Source organism: Aotus nancymaae, unplaced genomic scaffold (assembly GCF_030222135.1).
Source record: "Aotus nancymaae isolate 86718 unplaced genomic scaffold, 86718_ANA_hifiasm-v0.15.2.pri h1tg000021l, whole genome shotgun sequence".
NCBI classification, from domain to species: Eukaryota; Metazoa; Chordata; class Mammalia; order Primates; family Aotidae; genus Aotus; species Aotus nancymaae.
Window position 1 is genome coordinate 9,923,264 of NW_026988433.1, and position 12,022 is coordinate 9,935,285.

Consider the following 12,022-nt stretch of genomic DNA (forward strand, 5'->3'; position numbering starts at 1 on the left):
GAGCCCGGGGTGGGGACCCGCGCCGCCGCCCCCGAGTCCAGTCCCGGGCCTGAGGACACGGGCGAGCCGGGGAGGAGCGGGGGCGCCGCGGCGGGACTGAGGAGCTAGGCGGGCTGCCCGAGTCGGAGTGGTTTCTTCCGGCGGAGGCGGCGGGGCCGGGCCGGCACTCCGCAGGGACGCGCGCCCGCCGCCGCCGCCGCCGCCGCCGCCGCCGTTCCCCCGCGCGGCCTGAGGAGGCGCCGCCGCCACTGAGGGAATGCGAGCCCGGCCCGGCGCGCGCGGGCAGCAGCGGCAGCTGGGGCGCGCGGGGTACGGTGGCGCCGCGGCGTAGAGCTGTCCAGCCGGCCCCGGCAGCCCGCCCGCTCTGCGCTTCCTCCTCAGCCCGCGGCCGCCGCAGGGAGAGCCGCCTGTCAGCACGTGCGCCGCCGCCGCCGCCCGCTCGCGACGCCCGGGAGCAATGCCCGCCAGGGCCCTGCCGCTCGCCCGGGGCCAGCAGGCGGCGGGGGCGCGCGGGGCGCAGCCGGCCGGGCCGGGGCCGCGGGGCGGGCGCTCCCCGTGAAGCGGCGTAAGGTGGCGGCGGCCCAGCGTGGGCCGAAGAGGACGGAGCCCGCGGCCGAGCCGAGCAGGGTGAGTCCGGGCAGCCGCTCCCCAGGCCCGCGGGCGAGCCCCGCAGTGCCGGGCACGGGCCGGGAACCTGGGGACCTGGGGACCTGGGGCAGCGGCTCGCGGAGAGGCCCCGGCCCGCCGAGCCGCCGAGGCGGGAGGGAAGAGCGGAGACCCGGGCAGGGAGGAGGGTGTGGCGCGCGGGAACCCCGCTAGGGAGACCGTCCGAGCCTGGTCTCAGTGAGTCGCCCGCCCCGGATTCGTCCCCGAAACGCTGATTTCAGAATTTCCGTCGGTCGCGGCCGCGTGGGGGACCCCCGCCAGGGACAAGTGTCACAGCGGTCGGGGGCAGGCATGGGCAGTGCCGGTGCCCGGGCGAGGAGGGGGCTGTCGGGAGGAAGCGGAGGTGAGCCCCGGGCCCGCCTTCTCTGCTTCCCGCCTCCAGCCGGACGTCCCCAGGCCCGGGCTGTGGCCGCAGCGTGTCGGGGGCCCAAGGTCGGGGTGTGGCCCGTCTCCATCCTCAGTGCCCTTTCCGGTTGTAATGGGGTGCCGGTTCTGTCTTCCTCCCACCCCGCGTCCTTTCTTATCTGTGGCAGGGCTGATGGGGGCTTGGGGAGAAGGAAAGTTCAGTGTCCCCCGCCCCAGTGTGCACTGACTCCCCCCAAGAAATCCCAAACGGCCGTTCCAGGTAAACACAGCCCGTGCAGGGCAAATGTCATTTCAAGGCAAGTCCTCCAGCCTTTTCCCCTTTCCATCGACTTCCTCCTGCAGAGACATCCTGCACTTCCCTCCCTCCCTCTGAAGTGTGGGCTGGGCACCTCTCCAAACACCCCGGCACACCTGCCTCCCCCTCCCAGAGTCTGGATTCTTCAAAGGAGACCTCACTGGAACATCTGTCTTTGTCCACGACCAGCTCTCTCCCCGGCCCCCATCTGGGAGTCACCAGAGCTGCTAGGATAGACCCCCCTACTTCTGGAGGGGAGGCAGTAAGTGTTCCCCTTCGTCTGAATCTCCCCTAACACACATCCCCCAGACTCCTCTCGGCTCTGAATTCCCACTACCTGTTATCTGTATCTCCTGCGTGACTCTTATCACCGTCTGCCTTATTTTATAGTTACTTTTCCATCTGCCTTATCTCCCCTGCCGGACGGTGAACTCCGGGGCTGGAGTTGATTCATCTCTGGTCCCCTGCCCTGGTCAGTAGCCTGCATACAATCAGTGTCTCCGTGGAGCAGAAGCCCCCTCCAAGGCTTGTCTCCAGGACCCTAGCTTATCTGATTCCTAGACTGTTGCTGTTAAATTAGTTTCTGTCCATGAAGAGACTGTATTCTGTGATTGGAATGGACTTCCAGCCCTCTCCCACTGCAGAGAGAAACACAATGAGTTAGGAAGTGCTGTTTTTCTTGTAAGGAGTGGCTTGCCAAGTGAACAAAACAGTACATCCTCTGCTGTGAAGATGGCCAGACACAGACTCTAGGTTCTCTGGGTGGTGAGTGTTGAATGGGCCGTTCTCTCTCCTGGCCTTCCCCAGCTGCTCACCCGTGGGAGGCAGTAGGGGAGAGAAGTGGACTTCTGGAGTCAAGAGACTGGTGTTCCAGGGTTGGCTTTTCCCATGATTTGCTACGGGAGCTTAACTAAGTCACTTGGTTTCTCTTGGTTGTGGTTGCACCTTATGGAAGCTGAAAGAGAATTCCTCTGTGTATCTAAGGCCCCTTGGGATCTGGGTCCTGTCTACCTTTTCTGCCTCCTCTCCTACTATTTTATTCATATTCTCAGCCTACTTAGAGGCTTTCAAAGCGTGGTGCTCCCATGCCCTCCCTCTCCCCAGGTGCCTTCAACTCTTCACTGGTTGAGACCCAGGCTTGGCCTTCGCAGGTGGAACTGGTCTCCTTTCTGATTTTTGTACCACCCTAGTCTGACTTGCCTATCACACAGAATGGCCCTTATCTGTTTACATGTGCCCCCCACTAGACTGTGAGCTCCTGGGCGGTTGGTGCTGTATCATGTTTTTCTGCATCCCTAATGCTTCGCTGCATATAAGGCACTCAGGAAAACAGGGAGAGGGGTTGGCCTAGATGACCACTACCACTGAGAGCCCTTCTTGTCCAAAGTCGATTGCCTATACAGTCTCTGTTATGGGGACCTGTTGGCCTTCCTCCGTGTCTAGAGGCCTGTTTTAACAACAGGGAGATAGATGCTTTGCAAACCAGTCTATCCAATTAAAGTCTTTCCGACTTGGTCTTCAAGAAGAGCCAGTCATGGAGGATGTGCAGTTATCTGTAGAGATTAGCAGAGGAAATGTCTGGTACTTCGAGATCACTTCCTTGCTGTTTTTGGAAAAGATGCTGGGGTGTGTGCTCTTTAATATAAGGGTAGTGGTATTGGTCCAGTGTCTTTGGCCATAGGCAGGAGGAGCTGCTGCATATGACTAGAAGGTCAATCCACAGCGAGCCATTGGGTGCTTGTACGCCACTTCTCAGCTTTGCTGACATGAGATCAATCCCTTTGCAGATAGCCACCCTGAAAGCCGCTTAACAGGACTTCCGTCCTCCAGACACAGAGGCAGCTAAGTGGTCTTTGCACTGCTTCCCTGTAGGTCATTTGGTTGATGTTTGTTAAGCTTTTACTGGGTACCCTGGAATGTTTTTAAGTAGAGCCATGGCAAATCCTTATCTGGTTTACTCTAAAACCATAATCTGAGGCATTTTTCCCATTGTTAACAGGCTTCTTACAGTGACCCATATTAAAAATTTCTTTTAGAATTTAGGGCCAGGCAAACTTTGCCTTCCCCCGGGAAACTAGGTTGCTTTCTCTTTTTATAATGAAAAGCAAAGTGGGGAAGGAAAACATGTATTGTTTGTATATTTTGCACCATGCAGTGTGTGCTTGGGCCTCCCTGACAAACCCTGCCGGGTAGGTTGTATTCTTCTCCTTTTTGCCCAGAGAAAGAAGTTGAGACATGCAGAAAGGTCAACTAACCAGCCCAAGTTTCCCTGGATTTATAATCAGTTCTGCTTCTTTGCCACATATTGTGTGGCTCTTTCTATACCACACTGTCATTCCAATTGATTATGTTTCTCCTCTTCTCCTTGGCTTCCAGGCTGCTCAGCACACAATGTGATATTCCATCTAGCACTTATATTCACTTACCCTTAACATCAGCATATTTATTTCTACGTTCCTGAACTATCTCTTTTTATCTGTGTGTGTTTATGTGTAAATCTCTCTGTGTTTTTTATAAAGTCATTACAAAAGGTTTTTGGAAAACTGTATGGATAAGTGAATTGAATACAGTAAGTAACATTGCCAGCTGGGCATGGCGGTGTGCGCCTATAGCTGAGACAGGAGGATCCCTTGAGCCCAGTAGTTTGAGGCTGCAGTGAGTTATGATTGTGCCACTGCACTCCAGCCTGGGCAGCAGAGTGAGACCCTGTCTCTAAAAGAAAAAATAAATAAAAACAAAAAGGTAACCTTGTACATAAGAAACTAACTGGTGTGGTTAGGGAGATGAGTCCACAGGTAACAAAGGGTATGTGTGATAAGAGTTGTTGAAGATAGAGTTCAGAGGGGAAGATGCCCTTTCTGGGTAAGGCAGTCAGGGTGGACTTCCTGGAAGAGGTGGGACTTGAAGGAGGTCTTAACGAATGGGTAGTTTTGATAGTCCACAGCAACTATAAAGGTGTGTAGGACTTAGAGTGTAAAATCTGTGGTTATCAAAATGGCCCTGCAGAACAGGTTTTCTGGTGGGAAGGGAGAGATTTGGGTCAGATATTAAATTGGGGAGTCTGGTGATGCCTTTTTCAAATCCTCTGTATCCTTGATGGAGGGTCCCAGAACACTGGAGCTGGGAGAGCCTGTACCCTGTTGAGGATGAGAGGCAGAGGCTGGCAGAATAGAAGTGACTTGCACAAGACCTCTCTGCCAGCCTGGAACCCAGGTCCCTGATTACCAGTTTAGTGCTCTTTCTTTAAAGCGACAGCCTTCTACAAGGGTCCTTTTCAAACTTTTATTTTATTTATTTTTATGATGATGATGATTTTTAGACGGAGTTTTGCTCTTGTTGCCCAGGCTGGAGTGCAGTGGCGAGATCTTGGCTCACTGCAACCTCCGCTTCCCAGATTCAAGCAATTCTTCCGCCTCAGCCTCCTGAGTAGCTGGGATTACAGGCGCCAGCCACCACGCCTGGCTAATTTTTATATTTTTAGTAGAGATGGGGTTTCACCAAGTTGGCCAGGCTGGTCTTGACTCCTGACCTCAGGTGATCTGCTCACCTCGGCCTCCCAAAGTGCTGGTGTTACAGGCATGAGCCACCCCGCCCAGCTGTTAACTTTTAAGTTCAGGGTTACAAGTGCAGGTTTGTTGTATCCGTAGATTTGTGTCATGAGGGCATGACAGATCATTTCATTACCCAGGTGCTAAACCTAGTACCCATTAGTTATTTTTCCTGCTCCTCTCCCTCCACCCATCCTGCACCCTCCAATAGGTCCCAGTGTGTCTGTGTGTTCTCACCTTCAGTTTCCACTTATAAGTGAGAACTTGTGGTATTTGGTTTTCTTTTTTTTTTTTTTTTTTTGAGACGGAGTTTCGCTTTTGTTACCCAGGTTGGAGTGCAATGGCGCGATCTTGGCTCACCGCATCCTCCGCCTCCTGGGTTCAGGCAATTCTCCTGCCTCAGCCTCCTGAGTAGCTGGGATTACAGGTACGCACCACCATGCCCAGCTAATTTTTTTTGTATTTTTAGTAGAGACGGGGTTTCACCACGTTGACCAGGATAGTCTCGATCTCTTGACCTCGTGATCCACCTGTCTTGGCCTCCCAAAGTGCTGGGATTACAGGCGTGAGCCACCGCGCCCGGCCCGTATTTGGTTTTCTGTTCCTTCATTAGTTTGCTAAGAATAATGGCCTCCTCGGGAGGTGAGGCGGGGGAATCACTTGAACCTAGGAGGCGGAGGTTGCAATGAGCCAAGATCGCGCCACTGCACTCCAGCCTGGCAACAGACCAAGAATCCGTCTCAAAAAAAAAAAAAACAAAAAAAAACCAAAAAGATAAAAAAGAATAATGGCCTCCAGTTCTGTCCATGTTCCTACAAAGGACATGATCTCATTCTTTTTATGACTGCATAGTAGTCTATGATGTATATATACCACATTTTCTTTTCCAATCTACCATTGATGGGGTATTTAGGTTGATTTCATGTCTTTGCTATTGTGAATAGTGCTGCAATGAACATACACGTGCCTGTATCTTTATGTTAGAACGGTATTTTTAGTAGAGATGAAGTCTTGCTATGTTGCCCAGACTGGTCTCGAACTCCCAGGTTCAAGCAATCCTTTTGCCTGGGCCTAAGTGTTGAGATTACAGGTGTGAGCCTTTGCGCCTGGGCAAATTACTTATATTAACAACTGCCCTTGCCAGAGGACACAAAGGAAATTAACCAACAGGCAGAATTCTGGTAACAGACAAATCAAAAACGCAAGACAACTTTGGGAAAAGAGCATGGAAAAATCAGTTTCACACTCTCTCCTTGCTGAAGTTCCCATCCTTCACAAAGCTTTTCATTGAGTGCCCTTGCTCCTGCAGTCCCTTATTTCTATTGTGGAAAAGGGTCTTATTAAGACCCGGTCAGTCAGAAAAATCAGAGGTCATTATCAGGGATGTCAGTGGGAGTCATGGGTCCAGGGAAAAGTCAGAGTGTTACTGAAGCAGCAGCAGGACCCAGGAGACCTTGAGGCTGATTCCAGTCTTGGAGCAGAAGCTGATAGCTCAAACTCCCTGTTGGGTTTGGACATGCCAACCTGTAGCCTTAGGAGCATATGCCTGTGGGGTGGAATAGCTCTTGTCTGAGTAAAGTATGTCCTGTGTCATGTATGCATAGTCAGTCGATTCGTATTGTTAGCCATAGTTAGGTTTTTTTTTTTTAATTTTTGAGACAGAGTCTCTCTCTGTTGCCCAGGCTGGAGTGCAGTGGTGCAATCATTGCTCACTGTAGCCTCCAACTCCTGGGTTCAGTGATCCTCCTACAGACATGTGCACCACGCTGGCTAACATAGTTATGTTCTGTAAAGTCCTGCATCAAACACTGAGTTAGGGAACACTGAACCACTGTTCCTAGGGAAAACACAGGGTTAGGCTCCTTTGAGCCTGTGGGAACAACATTTTCTTTAACCGATCCATGTGTAATCTTATGTTATATATGCTCCTGTTAAAAGAGGCCGGGCACGATGACTCGTGCCTGTAATCTCAGCACTTTGGGAGGCTGAGGCGGGTGGATTACCTGAAGTTAGGAGTTCGAGACCAACCTGGCCAACATGGTGAAACCCTGTCTTTACTAAAAATACAAAAATTATCTGGGTGTGGTGGTGGGCACCTGTAGTCCCAGCTACTTGGGAGGCTAAGGCAGGAGAATCGCTTGAACCCTGGAGGTAGAGGTTGCAGGCTGAGATCGTGCCACTGCATTCCAGCTTGGGCAACAGAGTGAGACTCCATCTCGAAACAAACAAATAAAAAAAATCCAAAAGACACCCTATTTAATATGTATTATTGATTCATTAACATTAAACTCCTGGCCATCAACACCGTGACTCATGCCTGAATGAAGATTCTCTAATACACAGATTTTCTCTGCACGTCATGACCATCTTGCACCCAAGAACTCTAGACTGCACCTCAGTACTATGTTTGGGGGCTGTTCCAAATGACAAAATCGCCAACACAAAGCACACAAGTGCCAAAAATGTGGCACTAGACAGACCACAAAAAGGACACTTGTTTCCATTAGGACAGCTGACATGGGAAGACAGAGAATGTTCCCTTGTTCAACTTTAGGGAATGTGCCATCAGGCACTTTAAATTTTTTGCCAATCTGCACAAATTTGAAAATGACTTTGAAAGCACCATGAGCATTGATTTTGGGGTTACAGATAAATTTTAATCAGTAGGGTAATTCACAAATATGGAATCTGTGGATAGTGAGGATCTGCCTCCTTTGGCATCATGTTAGCCCCCATGGTGTATCCAGCCTAGCTCAGGGCACCTCATGATGCTGACGGTACTTGGTGGATGAAGGCTGGATTGCGGGATGAGGCTGTGGGCAGATTCTTGTGTTTGCTTGTCTTAGGTGCTAGAGAAAGGCAAGCTGTCCTCCCTCAGCCCTGTAGTAGCTTCTTCTAGAAGGGCTGCTGCCAGCGGAATGGTGCCCATCTCTCTCTGCTCAAGTCTACAGGTAGGAGGGACCCTGTACTGTTATGCAGGGGACCCTGGTGGCAGCCCTACAACAGACTTGCCCTTTCTTAAGAGGAGCTGAGACCAATCCTTCACCCAAAGAAATAATCCTCTTATGGAGGTGTTTCAGGCCAAGGGTGGGGGGTTCCTGGGCCCCCATGCCTCAAAATGTGGCTTTATGCCTGGGCTATCTCAGAGGAACCTTTCCCAAGTGTTTTGCCTGCTGTATGCCCTCTTAAAAGTTGGTACATGTTATTACTGTTTCTCCTCTGCAAAATTGTTTATTTCCCCTTTGAGAGATGGTTCCTGGGGAGGGCCTGAATTTTCTCTTTTGGCAACTGGGGGACTTCCCTTCCAGGTCTGACTCACAGGCTGTGCTGTGGAGCAGGGCTGTGCATTTTGCTTCTGTTGTCCTCTTGGGATTAGAGTAAGGCCCTGCGGCCTCCTGGCCCCCTAGGGAGGGCTCACTGGACACCAGTGTCCTACATGAGGTGATGAGCGGGCGGGAGGGCTTGTCATGGATGCTCCACCCTCTGCTGTCTCTCTAGGTAGCCCCTTGGAGGGAGGCAAGGAGGGGGATAGGGATGGATGTGTCGGGTAGAAACGGGTGGCCGTTCCCAGCTTCCATCAGCGGCATAAGGTTGTCCGAGAGGCAGGGCTTCCCCACAGGTGTGGATGCATGATTAACGCTGGCTTAGAGACGGTGCTCTGGAGAACAGGTGGACATTCTCTCCTACTGAAGGACCCATTTAATTGCTTTCTTTGGCACTTTGTGAGAGTTGACTTTTCATTTGCTTTTTTTTTTTTCATACGAGGGAGAAAAACTCAACATTTTTTGCAATTAGAATTTTTCCCATGTGGGTAATGACACTGGAAAAAAAGCTTCTAAATCATTTGAAAACCACACATAAGTGAGGCTCACATAAGTGGGGAGAACATTCAATCAGCAGGGATGGCCAGACATGGAGGCACTTCAGTGGGTTATCATGTAAGGAAACAATTATTTCACGTTTATTTTCGGTTTGCTTGTTGCAGCATATTTCAATTAGTTCGTCAGTGTTGCACATCTGACAGGCCAAACGTTTATTGTGGTTGAACCATCTGGGAGGTGGGAGGCCTGCAGCCTTCCCCATGGCAATCAGGAACTACTAGTTTAAAGGAAATTTGTTTGATGTGTTTAAAACCCAATACTAAAATACCATTAATAACAAAAGCCTCAAGAGTTCTGAAAGCACTCTCACTTACTTTGCCATCAACTGGGCACGCATCACCCGAGCCTTCATTCTTCCCCTATGTGGGACATTTTACAATATGCTGAAGCAAAGTTTTCAAGTGGCTTACTTAATTGGACCAGAGCACGATTTGTATTAACCCAGCAAGGAGAAGAGCTCACTAATTTATACTTGAGTGTGAAGTAGCTTGTGCATTTACTGCTGAGAGTAGCAAGGGATGACTTTAGCGGATTCTTGCCATTAGTATGCAGCTGAGCTCCTGTCCTGTACTGCGATAGAGAGTGTTAGTGTGATTTCAGTTCCCAGCCTTGAGTGACTCACCGAAGCATTGTGAGTTCATGGTAATGACTGCTGACTGGTGCAATTTGTCGTGCACTCCTTGGGTACCAAGATTTTATAGTACCTGATTTCATCCGTTTTTCATTTTACCTTAATTATTCATCCCCTCCACCCCCCACTAAAAGTTCTCTTTCCTGAGGAATGTTCTGTCTGACTTTCCAGCAGTGGGGAAAAAGGAATTTAGAATCAAACAAATAGGAGAGCCAGAGGAGCACTGGAAAAAACCGAGTCCAAGGGTTTGACCTTTCCACAGAGGAATGACTTTCCATTTCCCTGAAACCCTAAGATCACAGGGCTGGGTGTGGGGTGTTGGCAGTAGAGCGGGATTAAGACTCAAGGACACAGCTAGTGAACTGGAGGCCGGCTTATAAAATATGGGACGTGCAGCTCTCTCAGGTTTGTCTTGGTGACCTGGGAGCTGCAGGACTGGTGCTTGGAGGGTTCAGACCAGTGGCTCCCAAACCATACCCAGCCTCATTGACTCTGCATTATTGGCTTTTCCAGTGCTTGAGATTCCTGCTCCAGGAGATGGCTGCTCTTCCCTCTCTAGGGAAGCCTCCAATCCAGAGGCATCCCTGGCCTAGCCCAGCTGCTTCTCAGGCTGGGGGGATCTTAGCTATTTGTGTTTGAGTCACTGGTGCTGGGCGCAGTGGCATGGTGGTGATCCAGTGTCTGTGGATCATTCTTGCAGAGGCAGTAACTGGAGGTGCAGAGGGGAGGGGCCTTTCCCACTTACCCACCTTTTGTCTAAGATGCCACAGTGCACAAGAAGTAGATACTTCTGCCTGTTGTGCTTCACAGGACTCTCACAAATGCTGCTGTGCCCATTTTGCAGGTGAGGAAACTGAGGCTCAGAGAAGTCATGGTGTGGCCCCCAGTGCTTTCACTTGTCGTGTCTCATAGATGGGGATTCTAAGACTCAGAGAGGTCATGACTTAGGCCTCACTGTATAGGGAGTTAACTGCTGGCCTGGACTGTAGACCTGATTCCTCATGTTTATGCTCGTGTTCGGTCATGTTCTGTTACACAGCCTGTGCTGTGTTGTTCTGTTGTTTTAAAAAATCCACCAGTATTTCCTGACCTGGTTGAGTCTAAGCAGTACAAAGTACCTTTCAATTTGGGTTTGTGTGGGTTTTTTTCCCCCTTTTCTTTTTTCCAAAGAGGAAAAAAGAATTCCTTTTCTGTTTGTTCTGTAGTTTTTCCTTTTCAAAGAGGCCAAAGGGATGCATGGACTTAGAGCAGATTCACCAAGACAGGATTGCATGCTCTGGGATCACATCTGCTTACGTGACTTTGAGGCCAAATTCAGACCCACCTGTGAAGTCCAGCCATACACCTATAGGCTGGAGGTTAGAGAGCAGGAATGGGGTCTAGCTAGGCCTCTGGGATGTGGTCCTGAGGGGTTTAGGAGTCTTACTTGAGAGTCAGTGCTTTTTTCTCCCTTTAAGGGAGGACAACATTCAGACTGGCTAGGTGACAGCTGGTCAAGCAGATCCCTGTATATGGCCTCCTTTCTGTTAGTGGGTGGGGATTTTTTAAAAAAGAATAGTTCTGGCCAAGCATGGTGGTTCATGCCTGTAATCCCAGCACTTTGGGAGGCTGAGGTGGGGTCGGGAGTTCGAGACCAGCCTGACCACCATGGAGAAACCCTGTCTCTACTAAAAATACAAAATTAGCCAGATGTGATGGCACATGCCTGTAATCTCAGCTACTCAGGAGGCTGAGGCAGGAGAATCACTTTAATCCAGGAGGTGGAGTTGTCGTGAGCCAAGATCGCGCCACTGCACTCCACCCTGGGCAACAAGAGCGAAACTCTGTCTCAAAAAAAAAAAAGAGCACAGCTCCTAGCTGCTTGTCCTGGAGGAGGGGCCTCACTTACCTCCAGCCAGGACCAGCTCAGTCTCTATCTTTCCCTGAGCCTGCTCACTGTTGGTCTTTTCTTTGTTCTCTGACTCATTAAAGAAGGAGCAGGGGCCCAGAGCTGACCTCATGAATAGGGCAACAGGTTGGGAAGGAGGAGGCCGGAACTTGTGGCTGTGTTCTCTGGGGGTGCCTGTCTTCCTTGCTGTCTCTGGGCTCTTCAGGGCTGAAGGAGCAGAAGGGCTTGTGGCCACTAGGCTAAGAGGATTAAGAGGCGACGCAGGTGGGCCCAGTGTAGGAACCTCTGACTCAGGTCTCCTTAGCAGGGCCTGTGTTCCCCGGGGGCCTGAGGGGGCATGTTCAGAGCAGCTGAACCTGGGTTCTTGCTCTGGATAGAGACATATTCCTTGAACTTAAACCTTAGAGTCAGACCTGCATTGCTGTCCTCTTGATTTAGCTTCCAGGGCCTGGGTATCCCAGCCAGCCGGTGGGCTGCGTGGGGACACTGTTTAAGTTATCCTTTTTTTAGGTTTCCTCAGGTTCCCTAACTTGGTTCTAAATTTGAAAGAGGGATTTAATTAAATCTCTCGATGAAAGAAAACTTGGGGGAGGTAGTCTGTGGGGAAGGGGCAATAATAAGTCATACCCGGAAGAGTAGAGGTGGACTACTTGGCCCTGGAATGGCCAGGGATTCCCCAAAAAAACAAACAGTGCAGTCTCAGGGCTGGGCCTCCCTGTTCTCCAAGTGGTGGATTGCCAGTTTATT

At 50.8% G+C, this 12,022-nt stretch overlaps 1 protein-coding gene across 10 annotated transcripts in view; it reads left to right on the forward strand.

Annotated features, from left to right (window-relative positions):
- The first annotated feature begins 284 nt into the window (after window positions 1-284).
- The window catches only part of PITPNM2 (phosphatidylinositol transfer protein membrane associated 2), a 168,853-nt gene continuing 157,115 nt past the window's right edge, over window positions 285-12,022 (forward strand). For 5 of the 10 annotated variants that reach the window (XR_010343794.1, XM_021669936.2, XM_021669939.2 and 2 more), the window contains exon 1: window positions 563-627. The gene's annotated coding sequence lies outside the window, so the exon portion shown is untranslated. Of the gene's footprint in view, window positions 628-1,493; window positions 1,590-5,233; window positions 5,303-12,022 lie in introns of those variants that run through there. The other 5 variants (XM_021669935.2, XM_021669938.2, XM_064379631.1 and 2 more) reach the window with 3 other exon arrangements.